General features: G+C 32.8%; 1 long non-coding RNA gene across 1 annotated transcript; it reads right to left on the bottom strand.

Annotated features, from left to right (window-relative positions):
- Window positions 1-2,617: 2,617 nt before the first annotated feature.
- On the bottom strand, window positions 2,618-8,857 carry LOC148621524 (uncharacterized). The gene is made up of 3 exons (XR_015920853.1): window positions 8,406-8,857; window positions 6,598-6,768; window positions 2,618-2,776 (listed from the first exon to the last, which is right to left on the bottom strand). It is a non-coding gene; the product is annotated as an uncharacterized LOC148621524 (long non-coding RNA).
- Window positions 8,858-13,255: the final 4,398 nt, after the last annotated feature.

Below are 13,255 nucleotides of genomic sequence, written 5' to 3'. Positions count from 1 at the left end.
CGGCCCCAAAAAATTTTACCTGCCCCATTTATATATTTTGACAATGAAAAACTGAGGATGCTGGTCAGAACATTGTATCTAAAGACCCCTCGGCTATCACATATACTGCAACTAAAATGCCTACCCTTTTCATATATCACTTATCATAGAAATAAAAAGAAGCCCGATATGGGCCGCACATCTGTACATATCCATTGAATTTTAGTTACCCCCATGCATAGGTGAAGTATATGTAAGAATATATGTTGGCCCTAGTACATTGTACATGTAGGTCCTGCCAAAAACAATTGCACCAAAAAAAGATTTGATCAAAACGGAGAATAGTCAGCTGTAATGATCCAGTCCACCATTAGCGCCTCTCTACAAACATGTAGGTGTTTCTACACACACATGTACAATGTATGATACATGTACGATGTAGACCTATATGAATTCAAAACAAATCTCATCAATATAAACGATGCCTCCGATCATGCAACCGATCGTGCAGTTGTCATGTCATTGACCGGTATACCATTGACGGCACTTAAATCCTTTAAATAGCATTGTTTCATATTACATGGTTACAGGCCGCACTAAATTATTAGATTACCGGTAACTCATTATTTTTCACCGTTAATGAACGGGACGCCGGAGTGAGAGTATGTGAATGCATGCAGTATTTAACAGCTTGTAAGATTAAAATGAGACTTCCTCTATACTAAAAGTTAGTCTTTTGTGTCCGTTTCCACGATACATGTATGCTCTTTTAAAAGCATCAGAAGAAATGTCTTCCCTGTTAAGAATACATTATTTCCACGACTATTTGACATTTATTGGAGAAATACACTTAATCGGGGGATAATTTATTGAACATTAATATGTTCAATCCCGAGTGCTTGCTTAATCTTGATATCCTCTGTATTTTTGCTCTATATGGTGTAATTTTATATGTAAAAATGATTGCAAACTCATATAAGTATGTCTATGAGTGGCGATCCATGTCAGCGTTCATACTATAACAATTGTTCTGCCTAACAAATACCATGTAATCACGTTTGGCCTAGACTGACTTGCAGAACATATTCCGCTAAAAATATTGAACCTCCTCAATGAAATACGCGTAAATTGTACATTGAAAGACAAAATCAAGCAGTAATTTACAAACAAATTGTTAGTCACAAATTTTAAATGACAAAATGAAATAACAATTCGCTTTATAGGTGAATGTTTTTTTCATCTTACCTGGGTGTTAGTATCTTTATGTCATTTTGGATTAATCTGTTTTTCAAATTTGAAACTTAAAATTGTAATGTGCAATTTAAGGCCCGGACAGTCTACGATCGGATAAATTCATAGTTCTTTGAGTCCAGCTGCACAAGTAAAGATCAAAGGAGTACCCAATTACGTAATCTTGACACCTGAGGCGGTACCTTAATTTATTACATGTACCTGCACGACCTACAGATATAATAACTTACCGTTCGTTTAATATGATACCCTGCAGTGTATTGAATGAATAGCTCATTACAATCTTTTCAATTTAGATGTTTTCGTTTCATTCATGCATACGGACGCTACCGTATAAGAATCAAAGTGCTGAGGCACCGAGTCAAGGAAGACCTAACAAATATTCATGTAACCAAATTGCAAGCTAAATAAACCAATCAAAAACTTAGTCATTTTAGAGAGAACTATCTGTTTTCATGAAATGAATATCAATACAGCTTGTTTATTAATGTATTTATGGATCTTCTTTTTATTTTATTGTTTTTGATATTTCTGGCTTTGTACGTTTATGTCCTCAAATTTCTTGACACTTTACACCTAAACCAGCATTTCCTCAAAAATATTATCTCCACTGTGAATCACTGACTATCAATATAAGATGGAATTTCCAAGTAAGAAAAAATCCTCACTTTGAAATTTCGGGTTGGAGATGCATGAAGTGGAAGTGAATCCTGTGGACTGGGTGAGCTAGGTTGATCAAGGACCTAATCTAACGGGAGAAATGAGCAAAAAACATCTCCTTAAATGTGCTCTCTTTGACAGTGATTTATAATAGATTAAATGAACAAATATGTCAATATTGTTAGTTTTCAAACAGAATTTATTAAAGCTTGTCCTTGTCATTGTTGTCTAGATTAGGCCCTGAGTTGAAAATGTCAAAACTATACACTTTTTTTACAATAAATAATTACCTTTCTCTAGGAATTTTTCAATTCAAACAAGGATACAAACTCTTGTTATCAAAATTACTATGCAGTTTAAAGATCTTTAAACTAATAAAATCTTTTGTTTGTACCTCATATATTTTAGCAATTTAAGATTCCAATCAAGATGGAAAGTCAAGGATAAAGAGATGTAGTGAATACAAGAAATATTATGTCTTTCTTTATAACAAATGCACTTTGAATATAAATCCATCTTTTCTACATTCCAAAACAAAAATGTTACTAGTGAACCCGTACCCCATGTGTACCACTTTTTATGATGAATCATTATTGCGTAAGCAGAGTGTTTTATACCGGTGCATTTCTTTCATTTTTTTCTGCATGATTGTTTCACCGATATGTATTACATTAAAATACAAGTAACCCTTATGTTTTGCCAACAAATAAGTGTTACGAAATCAGACTTCATATTTGTAGTTTTTATAAAGAGATGTTGACATGTACCAGCACTTGAGAATCATGAACTATGTTTCATGCCTAAATAGTGTCCCAGCACAAAAATAGTCAATTTTGCTTTCGCTTTCTTCTCGCTACATCTAGTGAAACTTTAAAAGGAATTACCACTGAAAAGAAATCAAGGAAAAAATGATAACAGTGCCTTTGCTAATTGCAAAATGTTACAATATGTAAATGCATGAAAATATACATGTATTTTGGCCACATCATATGGAAGTACATAAAGCTCCTCTTGATGAGAAATATTCTTACATGTACATATAATTGTGTGCAAAAATAGAGGTTGGGTGGTTATCATTGTCCCAGGTTTTTACTGGTTTTTAAGCCACCTAGTCAGTACTGGTTGAATGAAATTTAGCAAACAGTATTTCTGTCCTACATTATAAAAAGTTAATACAATAAATATATATTATATTTTAGTGCTCTGAAATGTTATTCTTAAAATATCTCTATCAGCTGTCTTAATTAAAAAAAAACACATCTTTCTCTAAAATAATTCAAATTTATCTTTGATAAAACATAACAAATTTTACAAAAATATAGTACAGTGTACTTCATGAGCACATCTTTGTTTCAATAACTGTTAATAACAGGTGAAAGTAAGAGTAGAATAGGTGACTTTTCACCTGACTGACAGGTGGTCATTGTTAAAACAACATCCCCTCATAACCAGGAGGTTTATTCCCATTTGTCCCACATTTGAAAAAAAAACTATATTCCCAGTTGTCCAACATTCTTATAACAACAAATAATTAATTAGTGTTTTGACAAAGTTATAGTCTTTTTCTAGTACTCCACTATCACCATCTAGTCATATACATGTAGATACATATTTTTGATTGGAATTAAAAAAAAATAATAATAATAAAAATAATAAGTGAAGTTAATTATTTTAACTAATTAAACCAGCAGTCATATAATAACTTTTAATAACTGACCACATTAATTGGCTAATCAATTTCTTTCTAAGTGGGCTTGCTTATGAGCAACATGCCACTTCAGCTTGTTGAAATCAATGTGAACACATCTCAAAAGAGGTATATATAGAAAGTAAAAATGTCAACTTGAATCAAAGTCAAAATGGCTAATACACAGCTAAACATAGAATTCATAGAGAACAGTAGAGGTGGACAAAGTCTTGTTCACAACAATTACCGTTTCCAGGTAAAGAATCGTCGTGAAGAAAGGGTTTACTGGCGGTGTGCTGTCAGAACATGCCCAGCTACTATAAGAACCTTAAACAACATACCAGTAGGTTACAACATTCAACACAATCACATAGATGGTACATTCTTCACCTGCCCTTCTGTATTTACTCAACTCTACACAGTTCATGGCAAAGTAAATGGTCAGATGTATCCTCTTGTTTATGGTCTACTCCCTGGCAATTGTGAAGACGTTTACAGAAGGTTTTTTAGTATTGTACATACCAACTGCACAAACCAGCAACTTAAACTTCAGCCTTCAACTTTTGTTCTGGACTTCGAGACTGCGACAATCAATGCAGCAAAGACTGTCTTTCCTAACATTGCAATTCGAGGGTATTTTTTTTTCTCATTTCACGCAGTGTATTTGGAGGAAGACACAGCAATCAGGACTACAAACACAGTACAAAGAAAATGAAGTCATCAAGACACTGGTACGCAGAGCAGCAGTGCTACCCTTAGTTCCTCTGCAAAGTGTAGATGTGTGGTTTAATGCTTTGACTGACTTGGAAAATGCCGATATTAACATCAACACAATACCATTTAAAGACTATGTAACAACGCAGTGGGTAGAGTCTGATCAGCAAATCTGGAACCACTTTGACCATGATGAATCCAGAACAACCAACCACTTAGAGGGATGGCATTCCAAGATTAAGAAACAAATACAGGAGGCACATCCGAACATCTACACATTCATTTTTTTTTTTAACAACAAATAATATTCTTTATTATCAATAAAGCTTGTTACAGTTTACGTCAGAAGTCCAAGCACCTTCTGACGCTCCCTGTTCATGATCACTAGTTACCCAGGGTAGTAAAAAGTGTCAAAATAAAATATTTCAAACATAAATTTACTAATACATAAATACATTCAACTTAACATACAATATCACTTCTAATAGTTGTTTGATACATAATTTTTGATGAATATTAATTTTGAATTACTATTAACTGAGTTAATTGTAGTCTTCAATTCTTTAACAAAGATATCAAAAGTATTAACATGTTTGGTTCTATGTTCAGATACATAGTATGCTTTATAAATAGGAAAACCTATTATAGTTAATAAGAGATTTAACCAAAAATATGTTTCATCAAATATTTTATATCCCAAAACAAGATGTTTTAAAGTAATCTCAAAATTCATGTTACATACACGAAGAATTTCTTGTATTTTTGTCCAAAAATTATCTAAGCACGAACAGGATATAAAGTAGTGAAGATAATCTTCGTCTTCATTACAGAAATTGCACTGAATATTTTGAGTTATTTTCCACTTACATAATAGTTTTCTGTTAGGAATTATGAATTGTAGAAGTTTCCATCGAAACATCTTCAATTTGTTTTCTTGTAAATAACCAAAAATAAAATTATAAATGTTTGGCATAAAAAACACGTCTTTTATATCAAAAATTCTTAACCATTTGCTTACTCCATCTACACATTCATTACTCATCGCAAGCAGATCCAGTCAACCAATGAAGTAAATATCATCCAAATTAGAGCAGAGGGACTACCAACAAGAAAGCGCGGCAAATACAGAAATATTGACAACAGACTGCAACTACTCAAACAAAGACTACGCAACGGGGAAATCACAGTTATCAATTATGCTGATGCAGCATCTCAGCTTATTCACCTTGGGTAGAAGTGTATGAACATTTTACTGTTTGTTTTATACTGTAATAGTGCATTATTATCATTCTCTGTTAATTTTTGTGAATCTTGTTATTTTCATAAATATTGAAATATATCATAAAGCAATTAATAAATATTAGAAAAAAATTATTGTTGTTTCTATTATCACCCAAGGAGAAAAATATTAATATGGAAAAAGCATCATCAAAAAGCATAGTTCAAAATGCATTCAAACTATCCACATGGAATATCTCCCTATGTTACCAGGCATCAGTACAAAGGATAGGAAAAGATCTATTTTATTTTATAATAAGTTACATATTTTATAGCCATAAATATACTTCAGGAACAATTTATCTATAGATACTACATAATACAATTAGATAATATTCAGAAAAAGACTATACATAATTACCTATTGTAATAAGGGTGTGAAAACAACTAATTAACATGTACACAATTCCCACTTGTCCCACACATTTTTACCTGTAATTATAAATATGGGACAACTGGGATGACACCAACCAGGAATATCATTAAAATGGTTTGAAGTGGTGAGTTTTAAACAATAAAAAGTAATTTCATGTACTAGACAAAACTTCCAAATACAGAAACTGGAAAGTTTACTAATGATATTGCTTTAGGGCTTCTCTCAAGTATGGTTTCTAGTTACATGATAATTTATAATGATGTCTGGACCCCCCCTCCCCATTTCAAAATATCTGGATCCATCCCTGTATGTTGATTTATTTATGAGCAATTAATGTCACACTGTAAGGTATATAACAAATTTGATACATGTATTATTAAATTACAAATATCATAATTTCATGTATGAAATCTTTAATTAATACTGTGCTGCATATGCCAGTAACCATTGTTAAAGTACATGCACATGTATTTTTGTAGTTTTCAGTATAAATTTTCTGTTCACAGACATACAAATGCAAACTGCAAATTTGCTTAAGACATATGACAACTGTTCTATACTAGCAATGTTTACAGTATCACCAGTTCTGAAAATTTTAAATTATTGTGTACATTGGAAGTATATGAACAAACTTATGTATACTTTCACTTACCTAATACATTGTACATGTATGAATGTCCCTGAAAATCAGCTCTTAGGAAAGGTCTACCTTTAGATGCCTTGATATCCATCATATTTTCAATCCACTTTCATGGACATGTGTCATGAAAATCCTGCATCTAACTTTAAGATCTGCATTCTAAATGTATGTCTAGACAATGCACTAAAAAAGAACCATTTTGATAATCAATTATGACTTACATGTATATAGATATAATACACATGCACATTCCATACTGAATATTACATGCCAAAATATGTATCACATGCAGTATCAACACAAGACTCCTAGGTCAACCCACTTACGGCTATTGGTCGCGGGGTGGTACAGGTCGAGGATTGATACCACATCAGATACAGATTTTGGCATGTCATGTTCATTAAAACATATATTTTAATTATACTTCAAGTGTGTTCTGCGTAGGATGTGATATATATAAGGTATGCAATATACATAGGTCTAGGGGTGTGATACAGGGTATGCAATGTAGGTCTAGAGATGTGATATAAGATATGTAATATAGGTCTAAGGGTGTGATATATGGTATGCCATATATATGTAGGTCTAGGGGAGTGATATGCAGTATATGATGCGCATATCATCATCTATAACTAAGGGTGCGATATAGTCCAGCGATGTGATATAGTGTATGCGATATACATGTAGGTCTAAGGATGTGATATACAGTATGCCATCTAGGTTTAGGGGTGTGATATACATTTGTACAGCATGCAATATATGTCTAGGGGTACCCAAAATAGGTCTAGGCTTGTGATTTAGGGTATGCGATATAAGTCTAGGGGGGTGATATAGGATATGCGATATAGGATATGTTATATAGGGCTAGTGGTGTGATATACAGTATGCGATATAGGTCTAGCCTAGGAATGCGATATAGGGTATCTAAATCACAGGTCAGCCGAAATGATAATGATTGAAAATTTGAGAATGGGACAATCAAAATGTAATAAAATCATTTTTAACATATTTTGGAAAATTTTCAGCAGGAATGTGATAAGTGTGGACTCTTTATGCTCTTAAAGTTTGTTTGGCTACATATGAATACCTAATATCTACTAGATATCCCTCTTTTTGATAGATCAAGATCAACTACTGAATGTGATAAATATGCCACATAGCCTCATTTCATCCCAATCTAATTCAGATTAGATTTTAATTTCTCCCCCTTTTTTCTTTGTCACATGACATAGAAAAAAGGGGGAGCAATTAAGATCTAATTTTAATCATATTGCCTTTCATTCTTACCTTTGAAACAGACATTTTGTTCATGTTTCTGCTTTAAATCATATTAATTTAACAATGCTATGATTCGAATGTTTATTTTTTAGTATAAATACTTCATATTGTTTGCTACATGTACATTTGTATTTTTATTCATGTACATGTACACATTGCTTGCATTCTAAATTCCTGGGATCAAATCAAACACACATGATATATATAGGATTTACTTGTATTTAACAGTACAATATGTATAAAATATAGAACAATTTGAAAACTTTTAGCATACGTAAAAATATTTTTCATCAAAATTGTTCACAAAAATACCTGTAATTTATAAACAATATACATAGAACACTTTCAAACCTTCAGGATCTGGCACTGGCGAATCCACACACTTTGAAAATGAGGGTTGGCAGCTTGGGTTCCGCAGAAAAAGGGGGTGCTAGGACATTGTTTGCCATTTTTGTCAATTTTACACATGAAAATTATAATTTACCCATAAAAAGGAGGGATGCCCCCTGCATCCTCACTGTAAACATTAAAACTATACTTACCCTTTTTGTACATCCCAAAAAGCGTACATTGCAGCTCCGAAAATCCGTTATTAGAACTCCCGACATTCTCAGTTGATTTTTATAGTCATGATAGTAGTCTATATTAAACTCCTTGGTAAGATTGACAACAAATTTACACTTTCAAACCTACAGGACCCATCTTGTAATGGTAGACATTAACAATATACTAACAAGTCTAAGAGTGTACATTGCAGATCCAAAAAATCCGTCATTAAAAACTTCCGACATCTTCTTGTGAATGTTTGACCGGGTTGCTCGAATAACCAAAAGCCTCGGTGTTAACCGAAAATGTGATTGAAAATCCGGAAATCTCAATAAAACGCGTTTTGGCTGGTATAATTGCTCACTGCAAATAAGTTTTTTTAATATTATTTCATCACTTTCTAGATACCTAACGTAAGTCTGTAATAATCAATATGGCGTCAGTACTTTGAAATTAGTCACTTGTCCTTCCTACACCATATTGTTTCGGTTATTGAAGGTACCGTGTTTGACCTGCGTCAGGTCAATTAGAAAAAAAAATAGTCCTGCTCGCGAAGACAATATTCAAATTGTTTAAAATAAGCACACAATCATAGAAAAATTGCAATTCAACAAATATTACAACAGCTTTGATGTCATAATACTTCCATCTCTTACGAAAAATAAAGCATCACATATTGATCGGCGGTGGAGCGATATACTAATGTAAATTTGCAAGATGGAAAAGGGGGGGGGGGTAAACAAAACAGACCGCGGAATATTTAGGCGGTTCCATGTGCCAATATCCCACATCCGGTTGAATCCCACTTGCCGACGATCTCTAAGTCAAGTTCAGGCTATAAATAGCCTTGACAAAAAATGTGGCTCTTATATAATTCCCGAGTTTTCAAGACTACGCCTAAGACCTCATCGCAGTTGGTTTTTTCTTATAAGGTACATGTATACCTGAGTATTACTAGTACGAATATACAACACTGGTAAAAATCTATTTTCTGTCCAGTAGGTTTAATGGCGGTATAATCTACTGAGTAGATATTTTTTTTAAATCTTCGATTTCTCTGTTAAGAGACTATATACACTAATTTAAAGTTACACACGTTGTCGTGCTAAGATTGTGTACATCCACTCGCACATTAGCAAAAATCGCTAACAGCATGTGCCCCACGAATATTATGCCGCATGCCAACGTGGCAAACAATTCCCAAATCAACCCATTAAGTGGGACCTAAGATTCTTGTGACAAAGGTCTGTATCATTCCGTAAGTAACAAAAGGAGTCAAATTAAAATGAGGTTAATACTGGACACAAGTGGTACCTAATGTTCTAGTGAAAAAAAAGTGTATAATGCCGTGTGTTAAAATGGGAGTCCATTAAACTCGAGGTTAATACTGGACACTAACGAAGATCGCTTTTAATGTTTTATGTATATATTGCTGCATACAAAACGAGAAATTAATCTGTCCAGTGAAACGCAAGATGTTTGTGAGGAAATTTCATACAGACGGATGGACCAACCGACTAGGTGATTCAAATATATATTACCTACTCGCATGGTCAGGATATAGCACAATACAAGCTTAATATGATTAGTACTTCTATGCATTCAGATTAACAGACTTATGGGGATAGAAATTAGTAATTTGTTTAAATTTACATGGTATTTATGCATGACTAATATAATATCAGGGCCATATTCTATACCTAATTTCTTCTACATTTCAAATGTACTACTAGTTTAAATATTGGAAATCTTCGAGTGTACCCCTGTTTCAAGGAACACAACAACCAAAATACATGTAACTACGTACAAATCCTAATATCTATATAATATTTAGTCTGCATTTGTGATCTAATGATTTATTTAAAGGTTGCTGTAACATGTGCCTAAAAAATAAAGCCCTGAGTGCGTCCAGGACGTAAGCGATTATTCGATATTCTTAAAATGTTGCAGGAATAAAGCAAATAATGTTGGGATAGTACATTGTATCTGTAAAATTTGAAGATTAGATATTTAGATCTTCGAAAATCTATATTATTTTAATAAATCATGACACGTGTCAAAAATCACTCATTGCGTATATTGCGTAAGTGTATATTGTTTTATTCTGTAAAGTGAACTACAACCAGTTTATGTCCCCTCCACTGTATAATAAAGGAGCTTTATATGAAATAAGTTATATGTAATGTGGTGTCAAATACTAGATTTTGAAATATAATTATTGTTATAAATCTTCATATATTTTCCCCAAATTTAAATATTAAGATGAATGTAAAAGGAAGATATTTGGTGTACAGAGAGTCAGGTTACTTATCGTGATGTGTAAATCTTTATGAAATAATACGACCAGGTACCATACCAACGAAGACTGAGATTTCAGAAAGAAAAAAAGTCTTACATGTACATGTTGTGTGTTTGAATGGGTAAATGTGTTCATTTTAATGGCGACACTCATGAAAGTAGCTGTGATTTAAGTTGCAACTTAAGAAAAATTTCAATTTAAAAAAAAATATGAATATAACTAAATATTTAGTATTAAAGTTTGTACAAATATACCATCCTTTTTTCTAGTAAACACTTCCTTTTATTATATGGCAAAACGAGGCAGACGAGCGAAGTCACATGCTTAAAATAACACTAAAATGACTTTATGTAAATGTGTCTGGATTGGCCCTTTGGTTGATATTAGTATCAGTATTCATATTTAACAAAAACGTATATGGTACAATGGCGGATTTTACTGGGGAGCTTAGGGGGGCTATAACCCCCACCCGCGTCTCTTAAAAATAAAAATTAATACCCAGTGTGTTTTATCTGGTGAAATATATGTCACCCCATCCCCTAAAATGTTTACGACTACTGAAGCGCATGTTTCGATACAAGTACTTGTAGTTTTGAGTTTTGAAGAAAGTCGACGACGAGCACTTGATTTGTATATTCTAATTCACACCATTCATTCAATACTGTCTTTTTATTAAGCAGTTGATGATTCTTATTGGGTGGACGTTCGCGCTCCCGTTTTATTGACAAAATACATATTTTAGCACGAAATCTTGAATTTCAACAAATTTACCCCCCCCCACCCCCTCATTCATTTGCATCGCTCCGCTCGGCATAAAGGCAAACTAACCTGAATTATTCGCCCCATGCAATGTTAAACTGGTTAAAAAAATAAACTAGTTCATAAAAATGTGACAGCACCCCCAGCTGACTAAGGTCTGGACCTGCCACTATGGTATTGTACCAATACAATGGCTTAAACTTAATTATACATCTACATGTATTATATTTCCACATTAATGTCGGCGTGTTTAATGAGGCAGAAAATAAAGAAATCGTACGATATAAAACAGATTAACTATACAGAGGAGTATGAATATTTTAAGTTGTGATTCGATATTTCATGTAAAGGGCAGATACTAAACTTTATTCATGTGAAAATGGATGGTTCCGATCAAAAACTTTTTTTTTTAAATGGGGGTCAGACTATTATTGCTTAATTCGTCTCTAATTGTTCTAAAATATCAATTTTTTTCGGCATAAAGGCAAACTAACCTGAATATTATTCGCCCCAATGTTTTACTGGTTAATAAATAAACAAGTTCATGGTTAAAAAATAAACAAGTTCATGGTTAAAAAATAAACAAGTTCAGAAACAGCCCTTTTGGTATCCGATATCTTTACGTGCAGTTCTGAGCGGTAGGACATATAAAAATATATTTCTTCGTATCTCACTGGCGTACAATGTTAAGAAGCGCATGTTTCGATACAAGTACATGAAAGATTGTTATTAATAGCACGAAAATGTGTTCTCTCTTTATCCCTCTAAACAAAAAAAAACAAAAACAAACAAACAAGCAAAACAGAAAACGTCGAATTAAATAGTTTGTAACAAACGGTGTTCTGATCTTAATCAAGTCTTAAATTGCCTGGTAACATTGGAGAGCTGTGACAGTTAAAAGTTAGATAATGCATCTCTGAAATGATGACAATCTGTAATCTGATGTTATAATAGTCGAAACTTAAGTTACAGGTGTTAGGAAAATGCATATGTTTTCAAAATTAGATATACATTTATCAATGATAACATTTGTGATGATAGAGCTGTATTATACAGAATTCATTGTGTATGAGACGATACGTAACATAGTAGCTATATATTTCTAAGAAACAGATGTGATTAGTTGACAGGTACATGAAGTTCAAAGATTGTACATATCTTAATTTGTATATTCTGGTTCTTTTTTTTTTTTTTTTTTTTGCCTTAGCTTGCTCAGAGTTCGATTTTTTTTCTAAAGATACATATATATCCATTTTTAAGATGTTCGAATTATCGTAAATTTCAGGTCTTTACAGCCAGCATATAAGTACACAGTATGATGTATTAGTGTCATCCCACAGGAATCGCTGATATAATAAAGCAATATTGAATAAATGCTATTATAATGAATTTTACCCTTTACGTGTGTACAATGGCGGGTCTAAAAAACAGAAAGGTGGGGAGGGGTGGTGGTCAGGTATTTACAGAGAATTTCAATATTTTCTAGGGTGGGATTTGACGAACTGCCTTCGCATGGATCTGACTATCGTCTATATGCATGTGCATGTATTTGCGAGAGGTTCCCGGAAGTTTACTATTTAGCTATATTATATACCGGCGTGGATACAGCTTAATATTGTTCTAAAATTAGGTTATGTTATGATATCGAAAGAGAGTTAAAGGGACAGTTGAATGATTAATTGTAATGATAAGAAAATCAAAATTCAGAAAGAAAATACATGATCTATTGTTAAGTAAGCAACAAAACATGTAACATGAGATAAATAAGTATAAAAAGGAAACGAATGA

Source organism: Perna viridis, chromosome 3 (genome assembly GCF_037379345.1).
Source record: "Perna viridis isolate PV_CMFRI_1.1 ecotype Kerala chromosome 3, ASM3737934v1, whole genome shotgun sequence".
NCBI lineage: Eukaryota > Metazoa > Mollusca > Bivalvia > Mytilida > Mytilidae > Perna > Perna viridis.
Note: the sequence above shows the minus strand (reverse complement) of the source record. Positions and strands in the feature narration are given on the sequence as shown.